We start from the raw sequence: 23,495 nt of genomic DNA on the forward strand, positions 1-23,495 counted from the left end.
TAAATAAGTTCTAGGAAAGAGAAACAGAAAGAAGACCTTAAACACCCCCGTCCCCTTTTTTTTTTTTTTTTTTTTTTTTTTTTTTAATTTACCCCTGGGAAGACACAACTTCAAATTACTGAGAACAGACAGAAAGCATTCCTTATCAACACAACCCTCAGCCAAAAATACAGACACCCCCCTCCAAGTTGCTAGTAGCGATGCCTGAAACACGGGAATCACTGCTGCCTACTTACAAACTGCAAACCCTTTCCTTTGGTGTCTGACCAAGACACTACGGTGTCCCTTATAAAGCAAGTGACATGCGATCTAGCATTAAAAAAAAGCCAACAGAAGGGCATTTCACAAGAAGCAAACTGTTTGCCCTCAAAAAGCTTAAAACTGTCAACATAGGCATATTTTTTTTTTCTGCTACCCGTAAGATAACTGCTGTCCAAATTAATTTATACATTGTTTTGTGAACAAGATAAAAACACACTTGCAAATGTTACTCCATAAGCAAGCCACATAATTTTTAAACCGTCAAATTCAGCACTCCTCATTGCAACGGGCAAGAGAAAAGCTTTTTTAATAGTATTTGCTCTATACATACAAACAGCAGAGACAAGACTGGCAAGTTCAACATCATCAAGATTTGCTAATACAAAAAGCTGCTTGGCAAGGTAAGCCTTAATCCTTGTTTTCCTCACCTGCTCGTCATGCCCATAGGAGCACCGTATTCTGCAGACAGGAGAAACTCTCTGGCTAGCTGTTCTCACAAATCACTGTAAATAACACAGATATTCTCAAAGGAGCAGTCTCTATTGGTCTTCCAAAGAGGCCTTTTAATACCTGAATAGGCCAAAAATATGAAGTAGTAGACACTGCTCCTTTTCAGTCCTCTGAAACACAGATGTGACACGGGAAATTACTCTTTTAAGTGTTCTTACTACAGAAACAAAATTTTAGATATGTACTTTGCAAATTACATTTAACTATTAAGTTTGTTCTTCGTGTTAATTTATATTGCCCTTCTAACTTTAAATTGTTGAAACGCGCCCTTTTAACCTCTCTTAGAATTGTTTTGAATTATAAGAATAGTCAGCTAACAGCTCTGCTGTCCTCCGTGAGCCTCGACACTCACCCTAGAAACTCACTTTGGGATATTTTTACGAGGTTACAAGCTCTAGGCACAAAACACAAGGAGGTTACCACCTCCACAGCAAGGGCAAGAGAAGTGAGCAAGTATTGTCGGTGGTAAGTCTAGCATAGCCTAAACCAGAATCACTGGCAGTTTAAATTAATATGCCGGGCTCTGAACAGCTGTGGCTGATGAGCTGCCACTTGCTTGATACTGCCACGGAGGCACTGACCTCCAGCAAAAGAGCAAGGTGGACAGCTGGGGGTAGTTACCTCACAAGCCGTCTCACTAGGAACTCCCAGAGCTTGCAAGGAGAACCCTGATACATGGAAGGAGGTTAACAAAGCTTCAATAGGCCCAAGCAGAAAAGGGAAAAAAAAAAAAAGAGGAAAAAAGAACAAATCCCCAAATCCTTCTGAAAGCAAATATCTTGCAATTATAATATTCATTATCTTCCATAGAACCTACAAAGTATTCAGTTATTCCCATTATCATAGAGCGATAAATGCTTCTGTATAAAGCCTGACATACTCACACACAGTGTTATATCGCAAATACTGGAGATATTAAATTAGATGGCTTTATTAGGAAAGTGCTTCCACAGTACAAATAATCTAAAATGAATTCTACGTTGCATTCAGTTTCTACTTTCATCTGCAATACTTAATTGTTCAGTATGTAAGAAAATATTATTGCTCTGGGAAAAATTTCAAGGACTCTGGATATATGTGCCTGAGCCTATCTTACCATGTTAGTGGTAAAATAAGTTTTGCTGAGAAGAAAATACATTTTAATGCAAACCAAAGCTAAACTCCAAGTGCATTGTAGATCCGCTTGGTTAAATAACTACAGGAACAACATGGCATGCACATGCACACAACCTACTCCTCCCAAGTTTAAACAATGTACTTTCATCAAATACAGCTTCAAAGACATTTCTAAATCCAAACACAGTAATCTTTCAATAAGTAGACAAAGACGGAGTTCAAAGGTAAAGTTTATACTTCAACAGTTACAGTCCCCTATTTTCCTGCACTAAAGTGCTAAAGCAATACTGGTAACATTTTTCACACAAAATTAAAAAACATACACACAAGAAGCACAACTAGAAAGCTCAATGAGATTATAATATTTAGAGTTTTGTAGTTTTGTTAGAAGTATCTCTCCCATTAGTATTCAATTATACAACTTTTCTTAGTGCAAAAAGGTTATTTTAAGTACACGAAGAAAAAACTTTTTCAACTACTGTTGCACAGTAGAGCTAGAGCAGCAAAACATCAACATGCAAGGTAGTTTGTTTTGGTTTTAGATTAAAGGAAACTTTACATTCAGCTAATAAAATCCTTGATTATTTTTTTTTTAATTCAAATCTTGTTTTTCTCTCCATATTGTAAGAAAGTAACTGGACTAAGACCTAAGGAAACTGAGAAGGTACAAAAATTATACTGTGTATTCTTCCTTCTATCAATTTCACTTGCTTTTCTACTTCTCTTTGACTCTTGTAGTATGTGACCTAAACTGCCCACACTCGGTGCTACAGAAATGATTTGGACATAATTTTTTTTGTATTTCAAGTATTTCCCCATCATCCTTGAACCTGAAGGTATCTCCTCTGATGTCTCAACAGTTCCCTAAGCTAAAAATCTTAAAAGTAAATCCATCTGGCTCCCAAGTCACCTCTCCATTAACTCTGGCAATTCAATTATTCCCCAATCATTCAAGATCACATTGTTATAACCATCTCGTTCTGCCTTTTCTTACATTACTTCTGTCCAGTTCCTGCATCTAAGTCCCATTTATTCCTTCCACATCTTCACTATCAAAACCTTCTTTCTTCAATGATTCTTTAGACTAGACTGATCACCTTGAATAGGACAGAATTAAGGCTGATTCAAATTAAATCTGTAAAGGAAAAACTGAGGGTTACAGGAAAACCACAGATTCCATAACAGAAAGATATTTTTGTTGCGACTTAAAGAGAATAGCTAAAGAATTATTTTTGGCATAAAGGGAACAAATAAGTCATCATTATTGAACCTTCTCTATCAATGCCGTACAGTATCTTGTAATGACCAATCCTCTATCACTTCCTGAGTATTTTTTCCATTCTTTTTTTTTCTTTTGAGATTTTTAACACATATGAGTTAAGAACTGTACTGACAGAAAACCACTAGATGAAATACTGTAGTCTAAATACAGCTCAACTAAAGAGGCAGATCAGCCCATCATTCCTGTGCCTGGACTTTAAGAGCAGTCAGGAGGAAGTGTTTAGGGCAAGAGTATAAAACCCAGAGAACGATCAGGATGTTCTTTGTCCAGATATCCCACTACAATCATTTCCTCTGCTGCAAAATTTATTCGTAGCACCAATACCCACAGAGGGATCTACTCACCATGAATGAACCCCTCTATCTGCTTTAAATCCATTTTAAATGTTAGTTTCTACAATAGTTCACAATAACTGCGTATCTCACTGTGTAGATCTGCCCTATGTTTAAAAAAAACAAACCCTCACAGACCTGGAAACCAATCCATGAACACTGCCTGTGCTTTCAAAAATTTCCATGATAAGCTATCAATTGGCTGTCACAAGGTACATGAACATGGTTTATCCAAATTCCACTTTTACAAGAAAACTGTAAAACTTCTTTCATAATCCTTGGAAGCACTTTGCTACTCACATCCCCCAGGACAGTGTGAAACATACAAGGTATTTTTGTTTGTCTACCTGAAGTACAGCTTTGATATTCTGGCATGGAGAAGTAGTACAGTAGATTGTACAGAATATACTTCTCCTAGATCACAAACCTGTAAATGCATTACATGCTCAGTTATAACTACTCCCCTTAAGTAACGGAGGCTTAAATCTCAAATTTAAGCATTTCTATGTAAGTATGCATGATTATTTTTTAAAAATACTTTTATTTTCAATTGTGATTTTTTCCCTTTTCCTTCAGTTACAAGTTACATAATTAGCTTTTTCTTTTTGGGGAGTGAAATGGTCAGACTAAGTATCTGCTTGCCACTGAGATGAATGTTTTAGTTTTCCAAGGAATTCACTTGAGCTTATCAATTTACCAACTCTAAAATCCTGAGATGCACTAACACATTTAAAATTAACATTTGCAAGACCAAGGAATTACAACACTTACTTACTTCCAATAATGTAGTATCTTTCATACTGGGTTTTGAATTCCTATTAAACACAATTGACAAACAACTGCAAGAGTAGCCACTCTCACTGGTGCAAGACTTCTAAAAGATCTTTTCATATGCTTTTTAAATTTTACTTCCCAATCACAGGAATGGTGACACTATGCCTTCTTTTCATGAGACTGTTTATCCACATAAGGATTCAGCAACTGCTCAGGCTCTGGCTGAATAACAGGCAGGGAAGGGGGAGAGGTACCATCAAGTGACATATGAAGACAGTAAAAGCAACAGAACTGTCAATGCTAATTTTGTAAGACTGATAAATAAACCTTTTCTTTTTTTTCATTAAAAAAGTCTTGTTAATTCAAAGATTGGGGATATCACCAAACAACAAATTTACTGAGGCAAAAACTGAGTAATTTCAAGTGTACATTTGCAAATTCTATGATAATTTGAAGTGTATAGAACTTCAAGACACCTGTATAAACATCCCTCTTCTCACACACTACCATCTTGGGGATTCTCCTCTGTACAGGCAGACCTTTAATCACTTTCATTGCATTGAAAGCCTAGGAACAAACTGTTTCTGTAGAAAAATTTCATATGCTTTACCTGTCGACTGAAACAAATCATTGTTTTTGAAAAACTGGAAACTTGAAGGAACATGTCTGAATGAGAACAGGCATTTTAGATCTTGGGGAAGAGCAAAATGCATTCGAAGCATGGTCAAGTGTAGCCATTTGGGGCTCCTCTGCACATCTTCACTGTGAAAATTCTCCTAATAGAGAGGATTGCAAACCCCTCTAGCATTACTTTAGCAGATTTCTAATTTTCTGTCACTAACTATGATCAATTGCAAATGTTTAAAACCTGACTGCAAGGTGACCTGTCTATATTAAAATATGGAATAATCACTGCACAGAAACTTCCTCATTACTGTAAGCAAGCCACAGCTTCTAGGAAATTCACCCTTAAAATCAGGAACACAAGGCTGCTGTTGCCTTCAAAAGTTTGTATACAACATACACCAATGCAGGCATATGCGTAACTTTTTTCCCATGCAACTTATGCATTTGATCATCCACATGATTATTCTTTTTTAATACATATTAAACAGTATTCCAGACAAGTTTTCACTGAGAGGCGAGAAATCAGAAGACTATGTAAACCAAGTACTTAGTGCTAAATATATTGTCTTTCTGATCTGTACGTTCACAGGGTTGCAGAAGATAGAGGCATCCATTTCCTTCTTTATGCACGTACTCAGAACAGATGGGTAACAAACAGGTTCTAGCAGGTCTCTGTTTACTAAGACAACAGTGTCTCTCACAGCTTTCCAGATACAGGTATGCCATCATGTTTCTAAAAGTTCACAGCAATGTCTACTTCTCAATTTCTTATCTATTGTAATTTTAATATTTTACAACTGTCTGCCTTACTAGTTTAACTAAATAAAGAACTGTCTACTGTGGCAACACCAAAACCCTTGTTCTGGTGGAGACAGCAGCAAGTCTCCCCTTTCCTACCCTAAAGCAAATATTTGACCACAGCTCATCCTACCTAAATAGTTACATCTTCCTTACCCTAAAATACCTACTAATGTACTACTAACATAACTTTTGCCTTCATCATCCTTACTTCATCAGTCATTCTAGAGCTGTGTACTTCCTTTATTTTTCCCCAAGCTGTATTATCTTGCCTTTTTTCCTGTTAGCTTGCTTTTCAGATTATTAGTAAATACAACTAAAGTGTTGCTACTTCTTGGCATAAAGCTGCCTTGCCTGGTTTTGTTTTGTTTTTTTGTTTTGGTTTTTTGGGGGTTTTTTTGTTTTTTTTTTTTCTTTTTCCTTTTTGAAATCATTCCATTGGGAAGCCAGAATATTGTTACACTGTTCTCTTACTAATTTTCTGAGCATTTTTTGCTTATTTCTAGCTGTAACTAGCAAACTTACTAGCAGTCTAAGACTTCAAACTGTGCGTACTTTAAGACTTTGTGCACTTGCACATCATAGCTGAACCAGTGTTTTACATCTGTTCTTCCCTAAAGCACACTATCCTAATATTTGTATTCCATTACTAGAACTAACTACAGGCATTATCACATCATGTCTGTTCATGACAAAGCACATGGAAGAAAAAAAATACCGCTTTTTAAAAAAAAATTAGCCTCTATCATCAAGAAGTTATCTTCCATTCTATGGTATTAACAGATTTCCCTATTTTCCAAAAATGGCAAATTATTTACATTAACTGGCATATGACTAAGCAATTAATGAATATTTACTTCCAATTATTCAGATTATTTTTCACCATAGGTATTTTAACAAAGAAAAGTTTCAGAACATAATATTTAAGTTTTAAAAGATTGAAATTATTACTCAAGATCCTGAAATTCCTGTACTGTATAAATGCAAAACATATATATTTTATGGACATGATAAAAATATGTCTTCTTTACTTTGACTTGGCTATGATACACGATTTTTTTAAAATCATATTACATATCTGGATTAGAAATAAGAAAACTAACAAGTTTTTCTCACACTGTTTTTTATAAAGATTAAGGAAATTGTACAACGACCCTTACCTAAATCAATCTCAGATTTTTGCAAATTAATAAGTAGCTTTTAATTATTCTAAAATACATTTTAACTGGACACGTAGATTTATTTCCATGCAATTCTCTATTAACTACAACAGTTCAGAAACATTTCACCTAACATTTCATGAAACTTATCATAACATCATAACCTTGGAGCCTCTGGAGAAGGATTCTTGACTTTTAAACTGAGCTCAAAAGAACCTACTCCATAACTGACTTTTTAGGACTGCTTCAAAGTAGTACCATCAGAAGGAAATATTTATCTGCTTGGTTTTGCCTCAAGAAAAAAAGAAAAAAGAAAAGCAACTATTGAAAACAAAAATAATCCTTGTATTAATGTTTTTTTACCTTTTTTTAACCACATTTTACCATTCTTAATCTAAACATTAAGTCAACAAATAAGCAAAAAAGAAAAACTGGTATGTTTCTAATTACATATCCATGTTACAATAATCTGACTGTAAAATACATTCTTATCAATACAGACATCTTCAGACAGTACTGTAAACACATTCCCTGTATGCTTTTCTCACTTTAAGTCCTTGAATTAGTTGTCTTATCCTACCCTATAAAATTCCCATCTTCAGATATGGAAATAAGATATAAAATTTAGCTTCCTCTTACTACTTAGGAACTTGTCTGGGTTTTTTTGAGATCTGTTACCCACTACACTTTCAACAGGAGCTCCTGAGCCACACACAGCCAACAAAAACTGTGAAATGAAGGAACGCTTGGACAGCTTAACTCGACCTTCCTGAACCTGACAGTCTTGGCCAAGCAATAGGCTTTTGTTTTACACTGAGACTGAGATGGTCACACTACTGGAACCAACTGGGCTAAGCCATGCCAAATGGAACAAGGAAAGCACTGTTAGGAGGATCCTGGACAAAGGCCCAGCAAAACGTGTGACAGCACACCACAGAACAGAGCAGCTCTGGAGTGGAATCACTGGCACTTCCTGTTTTGATCAACTGGTTCAGAAGACGACACGGACTTCTGGTTACTCCACTCCTGGAAAATGCTTTGAGCACACTGACCTGCATTTCCCATTTGTGGTTTGAGCCTGAAGTGGCTCAGCCTGTTTGTTATGGAATTAAATCCTAGCAAACAGTTTGCCACTAAGGAAATTCAGTGGCAGGTAACCCAGCCTTACAGAATAATTGCTTCCTACTGAATGGAGCAGTCTTGATGGTTAATAAGAAAACCATTGCAGGAAGACCACCTCATCACTGGCAGATTTTTTTCTGAAACACTTGGCATGTGTTCCTAGCTACTGAACAAACAAGCTCCGTCACATGACAAAAGATGGTTCTACTACAACCGCTGTGGGAGGAGACAGAAAGACGACAACTCTACAGACACTGGTAGCTGAAAAATAGGAAGTTATTGATAAACTGTCAACTAAAGTTATTGGTTCAATAGTTGTACATTAGAGGTCTTTAATCTCAGTCATCCAAGTTCAGTTTCAATACCTTGAAGAAAACAAAGTTATCTTTCAACCAAAATCTTTATATTGAATAAAGACAGTACATGATATAGGAGACCAGTTCCAGAAGGTAATTAAGCATATATAGCCATACTGATTAGATGTAATATACTAAACTTCGTTTCTCCAGTTACATCACAACTAGAAATGCTAGACTTACACAAATCCACAGTTACAATTAAAAGACAAGCATTTACCCTACAAAGTAAGATGGAATAAAATTTCATGCGGTCTCAAAAACTAGAATAGAACTAGCAAAAGTACAACAAAGGGCCATATTACAGAGAGATTCCACATCAGAGAGAGTAAAATAAACCATTGTGAGAATTGTCAGAGAGATGTATGATACTCTTCATTGAGCCTAACATGGAGGAGATAACCAGAGAGATTTAATCAAAATTTCTCTCTGTGCACACAGTAGGAACTAACAAATACATTATCAGGCAGTACTTCTAGATTTAAACAAAATGCACATTTAAAACTAAAGTACTCAATTTCACAAGGTTTTGTGGGTATGAAACATCATAAATGGGCTTAAAACATACACCCGAAAGCTGGTCAGGCTATGAAATACAATACCACTGATCTCTCACTCAGGAAGTACATAAAATGTCTGATCAACACGTGGGACGATGTAATCTGCTCACATCTGGTATTTACAGGTTTTTTCCCTCTTTTGGCCTTGGTGGTAATCTTATTTTTTGTCTTTTGCCTTTGTCACCTTACTATTGAAATTAAAGTGTAAAGTTATGAAAACAGGATGTAGAACATACACAAGAACAGAAATGATTAGCAAAAAGGTTTGGTTTTATTTGGTTCTCATAAGCTCCCTTCTTGTTGACTTACAAGACCATAAACCTTAGTAACAGGACAAGCTGTGTCAAGATAGGGAAATTTTGTACTGGAGTGGGGTGGCCATTTTATTTTTTGCCAGCTATTTACATACAGGGAAAGCATAAAACAACCTCCCTCAACTGTTGCTAATAAAATTACTATTTTAAAAGACAGTTCACAATCAGAGAAAAAAGGTAGCTCATGAAGGTGGTCTGGGGGTGGTGGTGGTCTTGTTTTGTTCTTCTCTTTTTAAAATAATATTGCATTGAGAGTTTTCAAGCCAACTGTATATGCTTATGCCCTGCCACTTGATGCTAGAAAGCTTTTGTCCAGCCCTTTTCTCTTTCCCTCTTTGTAACAGAGGGGCATCCACCCATTTTTCGCTCATTTCAATTCAGGATAGCATCTGAAAGACACTTAAGAGGGAAATACAGATGGTCTCTCAAAGACATACTAATTAGCATTTACTGGTACTCTTTATTGAGAGAGCTTACCTATAGATGGCATCTCCAAGCATTACCCTTCACCTCTAAATGCTTTGGGACTGGGATCATATGAACAGAGGGCAGAGTGATGAAAGAACTGTTTTATGATGACCCATTCTCTACCCTTTACCATTCTCTAATCCTATGGAACCCTGAGATTTACCCAAATGCAGCTTATCCTTTCACTTTAGCACATGGATCGCTCTTCTAAACGGCTGATGAGGTTCTAGTGTCCATGGCAGACTATCTAGGTTACTGAAGCCATTTAATGCTACAAATAGCTCTTAAAGTACACAGTCCTCTATTAGTATGCACATATTCACAAACACTTAATCTCCATCTCGAAATTTGCTTGTAATTACAGGGCTGAGAATAGAAACTGTTCTTTCTGATAGTTGAAAGAGCAAGCTTTCAGGACAATGCCTCATCTGCAAAGTCCCCTATTGTTAAAAATTTGAGAACTGTTGTTTATTGCTTTATCTGTCTCTCTCATTGGAGACTTTTCAGGGAGAAAAAGGAAGGAAATTATTTCTCGGTTTTGTGTCAGTGCAAAGTCCATAATTTTCAGCACTGACTTCAAGTCCTTTACTTTTGAGTTGTACACAAGTATGTTAAATCTATGCTAGCTGTTGCTGTGTTTGCAAGATACGTACTACAACTGGCCTTTGAAATATCCAGCATCCTTTTAGGAATATGTAATTGCATGAGAAGAAAGAGTACTTGCCTGTCTTCTTGTCTTACCAGGCATGAAATAACCTGAGTAAAATAGGAAGTGCAAAGAAGCTAACATACATCATGAAGACATCATCAGGACAGGCATGCACCATGTAAAGCAGATTCTGATCTTCCTCACCTGAAGTGCTTTAGATTGACCACAAATTTTGCACTTGTCAACATGAGTTCCATCTTTACAGCTTTGTGAATTTGCTTACGGTGTGCAGAAAGTTACAGGTTTCGAGCAGGAAGTCAACCAAAGATAAAATGTGTTAGCTGAATTCAATGCTGATCTTTCTCTAGGAGCTGTTTCTCTAAAATTTGACCTCTGAAGAGGATACATGCTTCTCTCTGTCAGTCAAATGTATGTATGTCAAATATATGTTAAGATTCCTTGATTGATCTCCATTAAGTGAAAGAGGCACAGTCCTGTTTTAAGTAAAGTTTCTCTTTTCTTGAATAGGTGTTTAACACCTGTTTGTAACAGTTACCCAAATCTGCAAGATAACATAATCTGAGATGCAAACTTCCTTTGAGAACAAAGGGATGATGACTGCTGAAACCTGCTAGTGTAAGTCTTTGAAGCTGTCCCACCTTTGAAGCTGTTACAGAGACCCCATTTCTACCAAATGGGAAAAAAGTGAGAAGGGCCAACAGCACCACAGCTTAAAAACCACTGTATGCGGGCATTGCCTCAGCTCCGGTTAAGCAAAATTGGAACAGTGAGAAGCTAGATATAGCAGGGCTAATGCTCACTGTTTTTTAAACAGATTTGATATTGCAGAAGAGAATTCTGAAATCTGTCAGAAATCTGACATTTCAGGATTATTCTACTTAGCCTCCTAGTTACATAAAAGAAAAAAAGCTTCAGATACCAGAAAAGCAGCAACCTATGAACCAAACACCCCTATCACTCATAACCAATCACAGGAATGTCTTTAAGATCCAAAGGGGAGGAATTTAGTATGAAACCCAGAACGTTTTATTAATAGCAGTAATAATAAAAACACCAGTGTAATAACATTTTGTACCAATCAAACACTGTGCCAGAAGACAAGATGCCCAACAGGCATGCCACTTAGTTGTGTTACCAGTCCTTTATTTCAACTAAAGCATTACTAATAACCATGACTAGCCAGACTACACCAAATAAAATTTGTCTGATAGATACATTAGAAAAAAGTTACCATTTCTACAACAGATGTCTGTGTAGTTGATGCTGTTACATCTTTTTTTGTAACTGAAACATGCACAGAAATCAGATCAAACAGCTGTTTCAGTAGCTAGTGACAGACTGTCACTAGCATAAAAATGAAGGCTGAGATATTTTTATAAGAAAGATATGGTAGCTACATATCATATACCTTTTATTCCTGAAATACTTGAAATAAAATTTTGCATGCATTAACCTTACCTCAGAATTAGGAAACTGAATGAAACTGTATTGTACTTCAAGCTTCCTCCAGACTGTTTTCATCTGTACTTCCACTTCATTAGTTCAAAGGTGGTATTATGGAAATGCATATTTCTATTAATCTGTAAAACAGGAAGAGAATTTTACTTAAGAGATATCCGAAGAAATTGTATTGACAGTTTATAGTACATAATGTGAACTGCACATTGCAGATCCTGGTATGTGGAATTATGGAAGCCATCTGCTCCTAGCTACAGAACTTCTTAGACCCCTGCATTTCTAATAATTGCACGGTTGCAGCATATTTATAAAATAATGACATAAAAAAGCCTTTAAAATTCATTTCATTGATATTATGTCATTAAATCATTCACTCGTGCTTGCAGTAAGAAAAAAGAGACTTCTATCCTTCAGTTCAAATACAGGTTTGCCTTAGATGAACAGTGATGTCAGGGAGGAAGGGTGTTAAAAATCTCTGTAGATAGTCTTCCTATGAAGATGCCTTTCTGATCTCTCCCAATAAATCTTGCATTCACCTGGTCTATACCAGCAAGAGTTGCAAACCTCCAGATACCAAGTTTTGCCCATTTTTTATTTATTTTTTAATAACAGATAGCAGACTAGAGGAAGGACACATTGTTGGTGACACCAGTGGGAAAAACAAACAAACAATGCACAAGTCAATCTTTATAAACACCAGAGATTCTGTAAGACTGCAGCTTCACAACAAAAATCCACTGCTTTTACCCCATTAGTTCCAGTACAGAAGGAACTGCAATATACTGAGAAATAATCAATAGGTTTATTGTAGCTGCACACAGGCATGATTACTCCTGGGAAGAAAAAGCAAGCCAAGAATTTGTAAAAAAAAAAAAAAGTATTGGCAATAGGGCGAGTTTGATTTTTTGTTTGTGTTTTTGAACTGGCGCACATCCAAGTGTTAGAGGAAAACACGGCACAGGCTCTTACCTGGCACTCCAACAATTGTGAGCAAGCCTGACTTGTGTCAAGTCCCAAAGTTTTCAAATGCACTGACATAACTAAGTTGGGCTGATCAGCTTTACTACTCAGATTCCATCTTGAGTATATGTGATCTATTGCCAGCTCTTCCCATTTTATCAGTGTGTGACAAATCTTTTATGTTTTCATCACCTCAATCTTTCAAAAAGATCATACAATAATTTTATCATTTGGAAGTCCCAGTTTTATGACTGCAGACATAACCTTGAAAGTAACACAAAAGCTTACACACAGGTAATCCAGTTATACTGTTAAAAAACATACCACAAATCTTACAGTGTAGAGATGTAATGACTTATTTTTGAATGCCCAGGCCAAGAGTACTGGGAATAGGGATGGGCAAACCATGGGTGTGCATGATTTCCAGCAGAGGAAGAGATTCAGGATCCACTTTCCTTTCTAAGCACCATAAAGACCTTTATCATTACAAAAAGGTCAGAACACTTCTGTCTCCATGTCCATTTATAAGCACTGTTCCTCACACACTGAGGTTTAATAGTCTTGGTAATAAATAATAAATTTGTGTAAAATGGTAACCTGAAACCATCCTGAATATCGGATAGCCCCAGTTCTTAAAGACAACTGTCTCCACTGAGCAGACAGGCTGACACTTAACTGTTATTTCTTCCATGGTAAAACCGAAAAAACATTCTTGCCATTCAGCAGTGTTTGTGGAAATTGTTTTCTTTGGGGTTTTTTTTTCCTTTTTTGGGGGGGGTGGGGTGGTGGGTTTTTTTTGTGGGGTTTTTTGTTTTGTTTGTTTGTTGGATATATTTTACAGATTCTTAAAAAGAAACTCATCTATATACATTTATAACCAAGAAACTTGGGTTCATCTTCTGTTAGACTCCAAAAGAAACAGCTATAAACGGAAAAAAGTTGGTGTGCCTTCTGTTTTTACAACACCTCCAACCCCCCTGTATCTAGTATCTGATTTATACAAAAGCCACTTTGTATTATTTAAAGAGGCCACTTCACAAGGGTAAAGACATTCCTAAACACCAGTCTTGTTTTTAAAATTACATCCTCACGGTATTTTTTCCAAACTCTTAAATTGATGAAGCTTAGTAACTGTTAATTTCTGTAAGCATTCATTGCATTTCCCGATCCCACTCCCATGGATTAGATATCCAAGCTGTCCTACCAAACAAAATTATTTTAGTGAACTTCCTGATCTGCATGACTCTAGCTATGTCTACATTAGCATTTTAATTCAAATCAGGACTGTGCTTTTGAAATCCATCTCCCAAACAACTTTTACATTGCAAAGCAGTCTTCAAGTACATGAACCAGGTGTGCATTGTACATACTTCAACCACGAGCAGAAATCCAGCCACAGAATCAGATGAGGACCAGCTTGAAATAAAACCCTCACAACCTCTATAGCGTGGATGCCAGGTTCTCAGCACCTGACAGATCTGATCCTATTACACCACACTGCTTGGTAACATGGACACAAGCCTCTTTTATGACTTACCAAATTTCTGTGTCAGTTCCAAATTAAAAAGGGGAACTACAAAACTGCTGTCAGAGATGGGACTGAAGTTAATGTTTATTATTAATTTATGCGAGTGACCTCACTGTGTTACTATTTCTTCCATTTCTTCATCAGCATGAGATGCTACTTAAGAACATACTTAATTTTATAAAAATCAATTGACTTAAATATTTATTTTATACTGTTATTCCAAATGCTTAATTATTAATGGATTGGTTTTTCAAAATGTTTAGTGCCATTCTTGATGGCATCTTCCAGATAAGTGCTATCAAGAACAAAATAAAACTATGAATAAATTATTTGCACAACTCCACCTCCACTGTATTAGAACTTGGTCTACTACAATGACTACAAGACACACAGATTCAGAAGTACAGAGCCTCACAGTGCTTGTCACTAGTTACACATCAAACCCAGATTTATCTGGGAATTTTTCAAAGTTTGAAGATTAAATTCAGGATCTTCATATACTACTATTCAGAAATATCAGGAGCCAATGTGGGAAAACAAAAATCTGAATTACAAGAATACACTGATTACCTATCTAACCCAGAGAACTGTAAATTTTCTGCCATTAGCAGATCCTAGGGAACAGTCAGAATACATAAAATGAGCTGATTTAAGCCTCATTCTGTGTGTGTAGTAGAAGAGTTACCCTGCTAGCACAGGGCAGCAACCGACAGCCATGAGCAGGACAGACTGACAGGAAGGACTTGCAGTGGCAGAACTCAAGTAAGGCTGACTCACCTTAAGAAAGAAACCGTACTCAGGCTGGGGATTCCTTTTTCTTGTCTTACTTATTCTATAGATCCTGCTTCTCTTCTCAGCAGCTCTAATTCCTTCAGCTCCCAGGGCCACATCCAACTCATTCCCTCACCTGTCTCTTCTTTTGATGGTAAAACCTTTCCTGGCACTTGACTCTCCCTGCACACTCTCTCCAATTAATTATCCCTTTATCCCAACTGCCTCACCAGCTTCCAGCTGAATTATTTTATTTGTCTTAAATTATATCTTCCTCCTCAAAAGACCTTGCTACTTGTTACAGCTTGGGAAATATGCCAAAATTTGAGAACTGCCATTTATTTGGTGGATGGAGTAGGTGGGATATGTAACTCATTCCTTCAGTATGAATTAGAAATTTCACAGCAGAATAAGACACCAGCAGCAGATGAAGGGCATTCCTGATGTGGCTCTACACATCCAGGACCCTGACAAACATAAAGCTGAATAAGCACCGCAGCTTTTAGCCCAAAAATGGACAGGAAAGGTTGGCACATGGGAAACCTGCAACTGCAGGAAGACAGGATGCTCAGAAGGGTTTTACCCTTTATGAAAATTGATTTACCACAGTTTTCAGAAACAGAAGGGTGCAAATGGTAAATCTTTGTGGTGTTAGACATCTAACTCATGTGTGCATCTTAAATGCAAAATTATATGTATTTATGGAACAAATTTGGAAAATAACTTTAATTAAAGTAACGTAACAGTTAAAGTAATTCAATTGCAATTAAGTACACAATCATAGAAGGACTCATTGGTACAGACTATGGGTTAAATACTTCATTCATTCCAGCTTCCAGTTACTTATTTCCTGTTTTGTTACTTCCTCCAGCCACCAGCACTTCACTTCTGCAGGGTTAACTTGCAGCTAATCATACCTTTACCCCAATTTATGGAACAGAAATTGTTTTAAAGCTCCTGTAAATTCAGATCATGTCACAGATAGGGGCTAGGGTGATAATAGACAAACAGTTAAATCAGAAAAAAACAAGGGGCAGTAACCTTCAACACCTCATTTGGGATGGGAGCAAAGGGGAGAAGGAGAAAAGCAGGTTGTGCTAGCAACATGTGTCTGTTTGTGGTGTCAGAGAGTTCACAGCTGATGGCTCTGTTAACCAGAGATGGGAGAGGCTTCAGAAGCAGAATTATTCATCTTTGGGTAAGCTACAGTCCTAAACAAAAGACTTTCTGTTAGCAATCCATGCACACAAAAAATATACTGCAGGCCCAGATGGCAGTGTAGAAGATGCTTTGCTTAACACTCTCATGACTGCCTGTCCTGGTTTAGCCAGAGTTGCTGAAAGCTAGAAAGAGTTTGAAAAATAGTGAGTATATCACTTTTAGAAATCTACTATAGCTGTGAAATTTGAGTGGAATTTTAAAGGGAAAGCAGCCATACCAAATTTCCAAATCCGACTTCAAAGGTCATGTCCAAGGATATGAATTTCTTAAGGAAAATCTTTTCAACAAATTTACATGTGAAAAAACCCCTACAGCGCACTGGAAAGAGCAAATATCATACTGCCTGTAGCACATTTGGGGCTCGCCGGTTTTGGCTGTGGAAGTGATATGAGCAAGAACGTCTCATAGCACAAATGGCCCTTCCAAATTCAATGGGACCATTACATGAAATAAAATTAATTGGCTGAACAAGCATATCACTTTCCAGCATCTGATCACCAAGTTTTCCAGGTAGCAAGATGTGAAGTAAGAGCCTGAAATATGGTTCAAGCTCATTTATTCAATCCTCGAGCTAAGCTAGTGCAAAATTGTTCAGAATCATTTAAGCAAAAATATACCTACATGAAAGCTAATTTAAAAATTAATTTTATGATTGCATTCCCTTGAGTTTTAGTAGACAATCACCAGTTATTCTTGCAAGGTATTAAAAATTGCAAGGAATAATACAATATTCCAGCACATATCGAGTCAAGACTCTCAAATTAGTTCAGGATACCACTGATCCTTCCAACCCTTTCAGGGTGTTCTTGGAAAGTCTTACTATCAATTACTGCATGGGATCCTTTATGGCAGAAAAAAATTGCAATCATTTGTGAGGAGGTTGACAGAACTTCAGAAATACTACCTTGAAATAGTTTGATGAAAACAAGGTATCACACACAAATAATACAGAAAAACATCAACTAGTCAATTTAAGTACTAATCTAACCTGGCTGGTTGGTTGTGCAGGCAGGTAGAATAAGGGGTGGTGCTGCCACTAATTGAAAACCTCTTGATTGACCTTTCATTTACAGTCTGACAGAAAATATAGGACAAATCTGTAATTTTTTTTTTAAAAACCAACTGCTTTTCTTTAAGTCGCGTCTCTTCCTTTTTAGGAAAATTTTCTTCTCCATCAGAGGCAGGCAACTTTCTTCTCACTGGGACAGAATTTTTGTTTATTTCATGAAGGTTAGCAGTCAGAAGTTAAGTCAATGGACTATGCCTAGCACATTGACAGAACAGAGACAGCTGCTACTTCCAGTTCCTTAAAGAACTTTTCTACTTAGGAGGCATCAGAGGACTCTTCACATGTCACATCATTTGGTTCCTTTACATAGGATGAGAGAATCTGCACCCTAGAACAACCTGAGCTTTTTCTTCTGAGGTCTTATAACCACGCAAGCTCACACAGACAGAAGACACTCTGAACAGGTAATATCTGAAAGACCAATACGCTGCTTCATAGCTTGGTACACGTTTCTGTTTTCATCATCTGAGTTTCCTGCCAAGATTAAGACAAAGGGTTCTACACGATCAAACTCCTGCAAATCATTGCCCCAAGGTACATCTAGAAGTATTAGAACACAAATAAATTCCTGAGCAGGGTGGGACTGTGCAGTACCAGACAGATAAACAGGACACATTTTCCAGAATGACATGAATCTGCATAAATCACAATGCACCGTACTCCCCAGAGCATCTACTGACACAAGGAATTCATTACTGGGGCCTTGAGAATCCAGACATAAACCTCCCTAGTCCTATAATGAAAGTCTGCCTTGGCTTTTACTTTGTCCTGGCAGATGTAATTCCCTATAGTAGAAAGGGTTTAAGCCTCCCGATTTCTTAGAAGGTATCTTGAATATTTTATTTTGGTGTACCTAGCTACATCATCTGGAGTCATCTGCAGGACTTCATAGCCTCCTATGCTCTGAAGAGCAGGCCCTGCATCCCCAGTGAAGCTGCAGTATTCTTCCCAGTCATCTTAAATGTTCTTCGTTCAAGGAGCCAGTAGAAAAATCAGCTGACTCTCCATACTTTGGGGTTAAAAGGAATCTGACAACAGCTCACTATTAAAACAAAAGTGGTTATATAGTAGGCCACCCTCAAAGGCAACCCCATCAGCCTGCAGCACTGGTGACGCATCAAAGCCAGTCAGTTCATTCAGTGTGGAGAGGTCAAGTCAGAATCTGCCTTGCCAAACTTTGTCAAAAACAACTGGGCTAAAGCCTTTGCTGTGCAACTCCTCCTTTCATCATATCCCACAGCTCTCCATGTATCCAAAACAGTTCTCTAACAAGTACTTTCGCTTTCCAAGAGAGATCTAAAACTTAACTGTTTTAACTCAACTGTTTTACCTCACCTTTGGAAGTAACCGGCCCAAAGCTCTTTCATCTACAATTTGAACTTCCTCTCAGGATACTGGAGACAGACTGGCCCCATGATTAAGTCATCGACTGCATTTGACAATCCCTGAAAACACATGGCTAGTTGGGATAGCACGGATTTTACAAGCCTTCCTGAATTTCAAAAATTTATCAAAAAATACATAGGCTCCATGCTGTTTAGTCATCAGGCAAATTTCATAGTCAACTTTCCCAGCCTGCTTCAGACCCTCACTGGGTCCTAATGGCCACCTGGCTAATAGGTTGCCTTGTGTAGATGGAAGCAAGAACAAAATTTGATCAGTTGGCACGCAGAGCCAGAGGCATGCATTCTTATCATAATACTGGTCCTGGGAATGCTGCCCAGACTTCAATTTCTCTCTGACAAAAGAGCCAATGAAATCTAGATTCTGCCTGTGCCGCAGGACATACTAGACCACATTTTGATAGGTGATCCTCTTCTCCCTCCCCCTAAGATTCTTGCAAAAGGTCAAGTATTTCTTCAATTTGTCTTTTTACAGAATAATTCAAACAGTAAGAAACATTTTTTGGAACCCTTTGATTGAAAAAAAAAAAAAAAAAAAAAAAAATATTCTGCCACAACTTTAAAATACCATGTTTTCGGGCATGATCAAAATACTATAGAAGAAATAAGATCTCAAAACTGCACTGATGGTCTTTCACACTGACTTATACCTCTGCATGTGTGTGTAGGATTAATGTTTCGTTTCTTTCCTTTTTAAATTGAATCATATTGTGGTGGGTTGACCTTGACTGGACACCAGGTGGCCACAAAAGCCTCTCCCGTCCTCAGCTGGACAGGGGAGAAAAAAATATAACGAAAGGTTCATAAGATGAGATAAGGGCAGGGAGAGATCACTCACCAATGTCTGTCACAGGTAAAACAGACTTGACTTGGGAAAATTAGTTTTATTTATTACCAATCCAATCAGAGGAGGATAATGAGAAATAAAAAGTAAGTCTTAAACCACTTTCCCCTCCACCCCTCCCTTCTCCCTGGGCTTGGCTTCACTCCCGATTTCTCTACCTCCTCCCTCCCCAGCAGTGCAGAGAGATGGGGAATGGGATGTTGTCAGTTCACCACGTGTTGTCTTTGCTGCTCCTTCCTCCTCACAGTCTTCCCTTGCTCCAAAATGGACTCCTTTCTTGAAGGGGCCATAGATCTGACCAGAAGTCTGCTCTAGTTTGGGCTTCCCACAGGGTCACAGCCTCCTTCGGGCATCTACCTGCTCCAGCCTGGGGTCCTCCAGGGGCTGCAGGTGGGTATCTGCTCCACCATTAACTTCCATGGGCTGCAGGGCAACACTGCCTCACCATGGTCTTCATCACAGGCTGCAGGGGAATCTGCTCTGGTGCCTGGAGCATCTCCTCACCACCTTCTTCACTGACCCTGGTATCCTGCAGCATTGTTGCGCTCTCCTACTCTCACTCCTCTCCACCACTTCAGTTGCTGTTGTGCAGCAACTTTTTCCCCATCTTGAACATGTTACCACCAAGGCACTACCACTGTCACTGATGGGCTCAGCGTTGACCAGCAGTGGGTCTGTCTTGGAGTCAGCATTGGCTGTGTCAGACATAGGGGAAGCTTCTAGCAGTTTCTCACAGAAGCCACCATTGCAGTCCCCCCACTATCAAAACTTTGCCATGCAAACCCCATACACATAGCCACACAGAATCGTATTAAACACGGCTTGTGGGGTTGGTAACTTCTGATAAGAAACACAGGTGACAGGAACACATAGTTGGGAATGAGAAAACCTTTCCAAGGAGATCACTGCCTTCAGCAAACTACTCAGTCAGAACCATCAACTCAACAGTTCTGAACACATGGAAGTCTGACAGCATCTTTAAGGAAATCAAGAGACACCTCAGACACCGCCGCCTTCTCCACATGGTTGAAGGCCCTCACTATGAGCAGACTTACCAGGTACATAAGTTTTTCTGCAGAAAATGATGTGGACTATACTCTAACATTCAAGAAAGTAAAATAACACTCCTGGGGGAACATGTGCTGGAGCTCAAAAAATTATTTTTTAATTCAGATGTGAGAATACAAACATATCTAGACATTTTTGGCAGTTTAAACAGACTTTAAGTACTAAGAGTCCTTATAACTAATGTTCTTCTAAAAATCATAAAAACACTTCTTTATTAGCTCAAAAGTGTTCCTCCCCAAAAGCAAAATAAACACCTATGTGTATGTCATAACTCCGTCTTTCACAACAGAACACTCAAGTATGAATGGTTCCCCTATTGGATCTGACACATGGAAAACAGTCAAAGGTCAGTCATCATGCATGTTAGTTGTCAGCAATGAGAAATATTTAAAAAGAATATGAAAAACTTAAGGTCCACAAGTTAGTAGTTGGCGTAGAGACAGAGTTGGATTTTTTTTTTCTCCTGGAGCTATAAAAATGCACATATTCTATTAAATGGCGTATACTGAAAACAAAGTTGTCTTGGCATTAGAGGCACAAAAGCACAGAATTCCTGCCTCACTCAATAAAATCTGTTTAAGTTCTGCTAAAACATATAAAACTTAAAATCTGCATTTGTTTCCACCATTATAAAGTAAAATGAAAGAATTGGTCAACTATCATTAAATCTTAAAATTGGCAGTGACTGCAATAAGCAATGAAAGTACATTTAGATGAAATTCATAGTGTGCATCATATCAAGAACATAAAGTGTTCATATTTATACACCAAACCCTAAATTTAGGCTCCTATTGATGTAATTCCTAGTGATAAAAAAACCACAATTCATACTTTTATTTTCTGTAACTGATTAGTCATACTTTAAACAACACTTGAATTTTATTCAAATGCATTGCAAAGTGTTTTCCTTCAGACTAGTTAAGACTTATCAATACTGCTTTGGGAAAACCTGACGACAATAAGGATGCTCAAATAAGAAGCAGATGGGGTGACTTAGAATGCTGCAGAAGATCTGTGCATCCTTTGGAGAGTCCAGCTGTTGACAATCATCTATAGAAGGATATATAAATATACAAAGCTTAGTTCCCAGTAGGCCCATCCGTATTACCCAAAATACAACCTCATTTCTGTGAAATAGTGATAGAACATTTGGAGAATAACCAAACTCCCAAAAAAAGTCTTTAGAGATGACAACCAAGCACAGGAGCCTTTTGCAGACAACAGCTTTTAAAGATAAAGGACATTACATCCAGTCTCCAGCTCTTTAAAGAAAAAGAAAGGCATATCAAGTATTTCAAATTATTCTAGACAACTTCATAATTCATTTGGTCCAAGTGTAGTATCTAAAATTTAGCTACTTCCATGGTATATACTTTAGAGCCTTTTTAATAAAGTTTCAGAAAAATCATGATCTGATATTTTTCTCACATGGAATGTTCCACATGGTTATCTAAAGGGATGTTCTGGCTTTCCACAATTAACTGATGTTACAGAAATAACTGTAAGCCTTTGGCAGAGAAGATAGAGAACTAGAAGTTTAACCATTTTTTTGTAATTCAATGGTACAAGAAAACCCTTCTATATATAAGAAAAGGTGAAAGAGTGCTTTATAATCTAGAAACCTGTATGAAATTACCTTGGTAGTGTTTGTATCTGATCTCAAACAGACTGAACTTTTCTTCATCTGTTTCAAGAGGGTAGTAGTCTTCCTGATACAGTAAGACTGATTTTTTTTATTCAGACAACTATTAGTCCCACCACCAGAAAACATGAGTTGTCTTTTTTTGCAAAAGAGTTTGCATATTTAAAAAAAAAAAAAAAAAGAAAGCTATAATCATGGAATCAGAAGTCTTTTATTAGGAAGTCTGCACTAGGGACTTATCCCTGAGTACTCTGTCTCTGAAATTTCTTCAAACATTGTTATTTCAGAAAAAATTAACTAGGGCTATTATAAGAAAAATCCCAAGTAATAAAAAAAATCTGGATACTGCTAAAGCATCCTTTTACTCATTAGAATCTTAGAAGATATGACCATAAAAAGAATTTCCATCCTTACCACGTGCATGATGATACAAAACTCGATTTGCAAATCTAAACTCAGGCCACAACAGCTCCAGCCGAGGTGAATGGATTAGAGTAAGGCAACACTGCATCACAAAGAAAGTAACACACATGGGCAATTCAGAATAGAGACTAAGTTGCTCAAAAATCCTCAGCCATTTCAGCTATTAAGTCTAAAGATTACACATTCAGAATGCTAGAATATTATACAGCCTGCAGTTCTTTGGCCACTAAATCAGGAAGCCTTTCAACTTGACCTAAGATTTCTAGTGACAGATTTGTGAAAAAAGTACTCCATACAGAATAGACCTAAAGCCCACATACAAAGACAGGGCAAGAAAACTCAACACCAAGGTCTTGGACAGGCTGTATAGTTACCTAAATATCTAATCCAGACTCTCACATTTCCTACCAATTTATATATTCAGTTTATATATTTTTTTCCCTTGTTTTTTTTTTTAAACCCACAATGAAAAAAAATTGTGGTAAATACTGGTGACAGGTCAACCAGAAGAGATCTGTGTTCTCTGTAAGTAACTGCCTGGGAACAGGTTTGTTTTATATAGCAAAACCACCTTCCATGAACAAATGGGATGTACCCTGAAAAAAAAGACTTTAAAAAAGAATGGCTAAATTAAATCCATAGCTTCTTCAGCCAGGGACAGGTTTTTGTCAACAAAGCTATACAGGCACCAGAGATGCAGCTACCACCCAAGCTAAAAAGCACCCATCTGCTTAAGCGTGCTGAGAACTCCAACTCAC

At 37.5% G+C, this 23,495-nt stretch overlaps 1 protein-coding gene across 1 annotated transcript in view; it reads right to left on the bottom strand.

The window, feature by feature from the left end:
* The window catches only part of BMPR1A (bone morphogenetic protein receptor type IA), an 84,474-nt gene that overhangs the window by 32,902 nt on the left and 28,077 nt on the right, over positions 1–23,495 (bottom strand). The window contains exon 2 of the mRNA XM_014940375.1: positions 11,809–11,930. The gene's annotated coding sequence lies outside the window, so the exon portion shown is untranslated. The remainder of the gene's footprint in view (positions 1–11,808; positions 11,931–23,495) is intronic.

Source organism: Calidris pugnax, unplaced genomic scaffold (genome assembly GCF_001431845.1).
Source record: "Calidris pugnax isolate Ruff unplaced genomic scaffold, ASM143184v1 scaffold39, whole genome shotgun sequence".
Taxonomy (NCBI): Eukaryota; Metazoa; Chordata; class Aves; order Charadriiformes; family Scolopacidae; genus Calidris; species Calidris pugnax.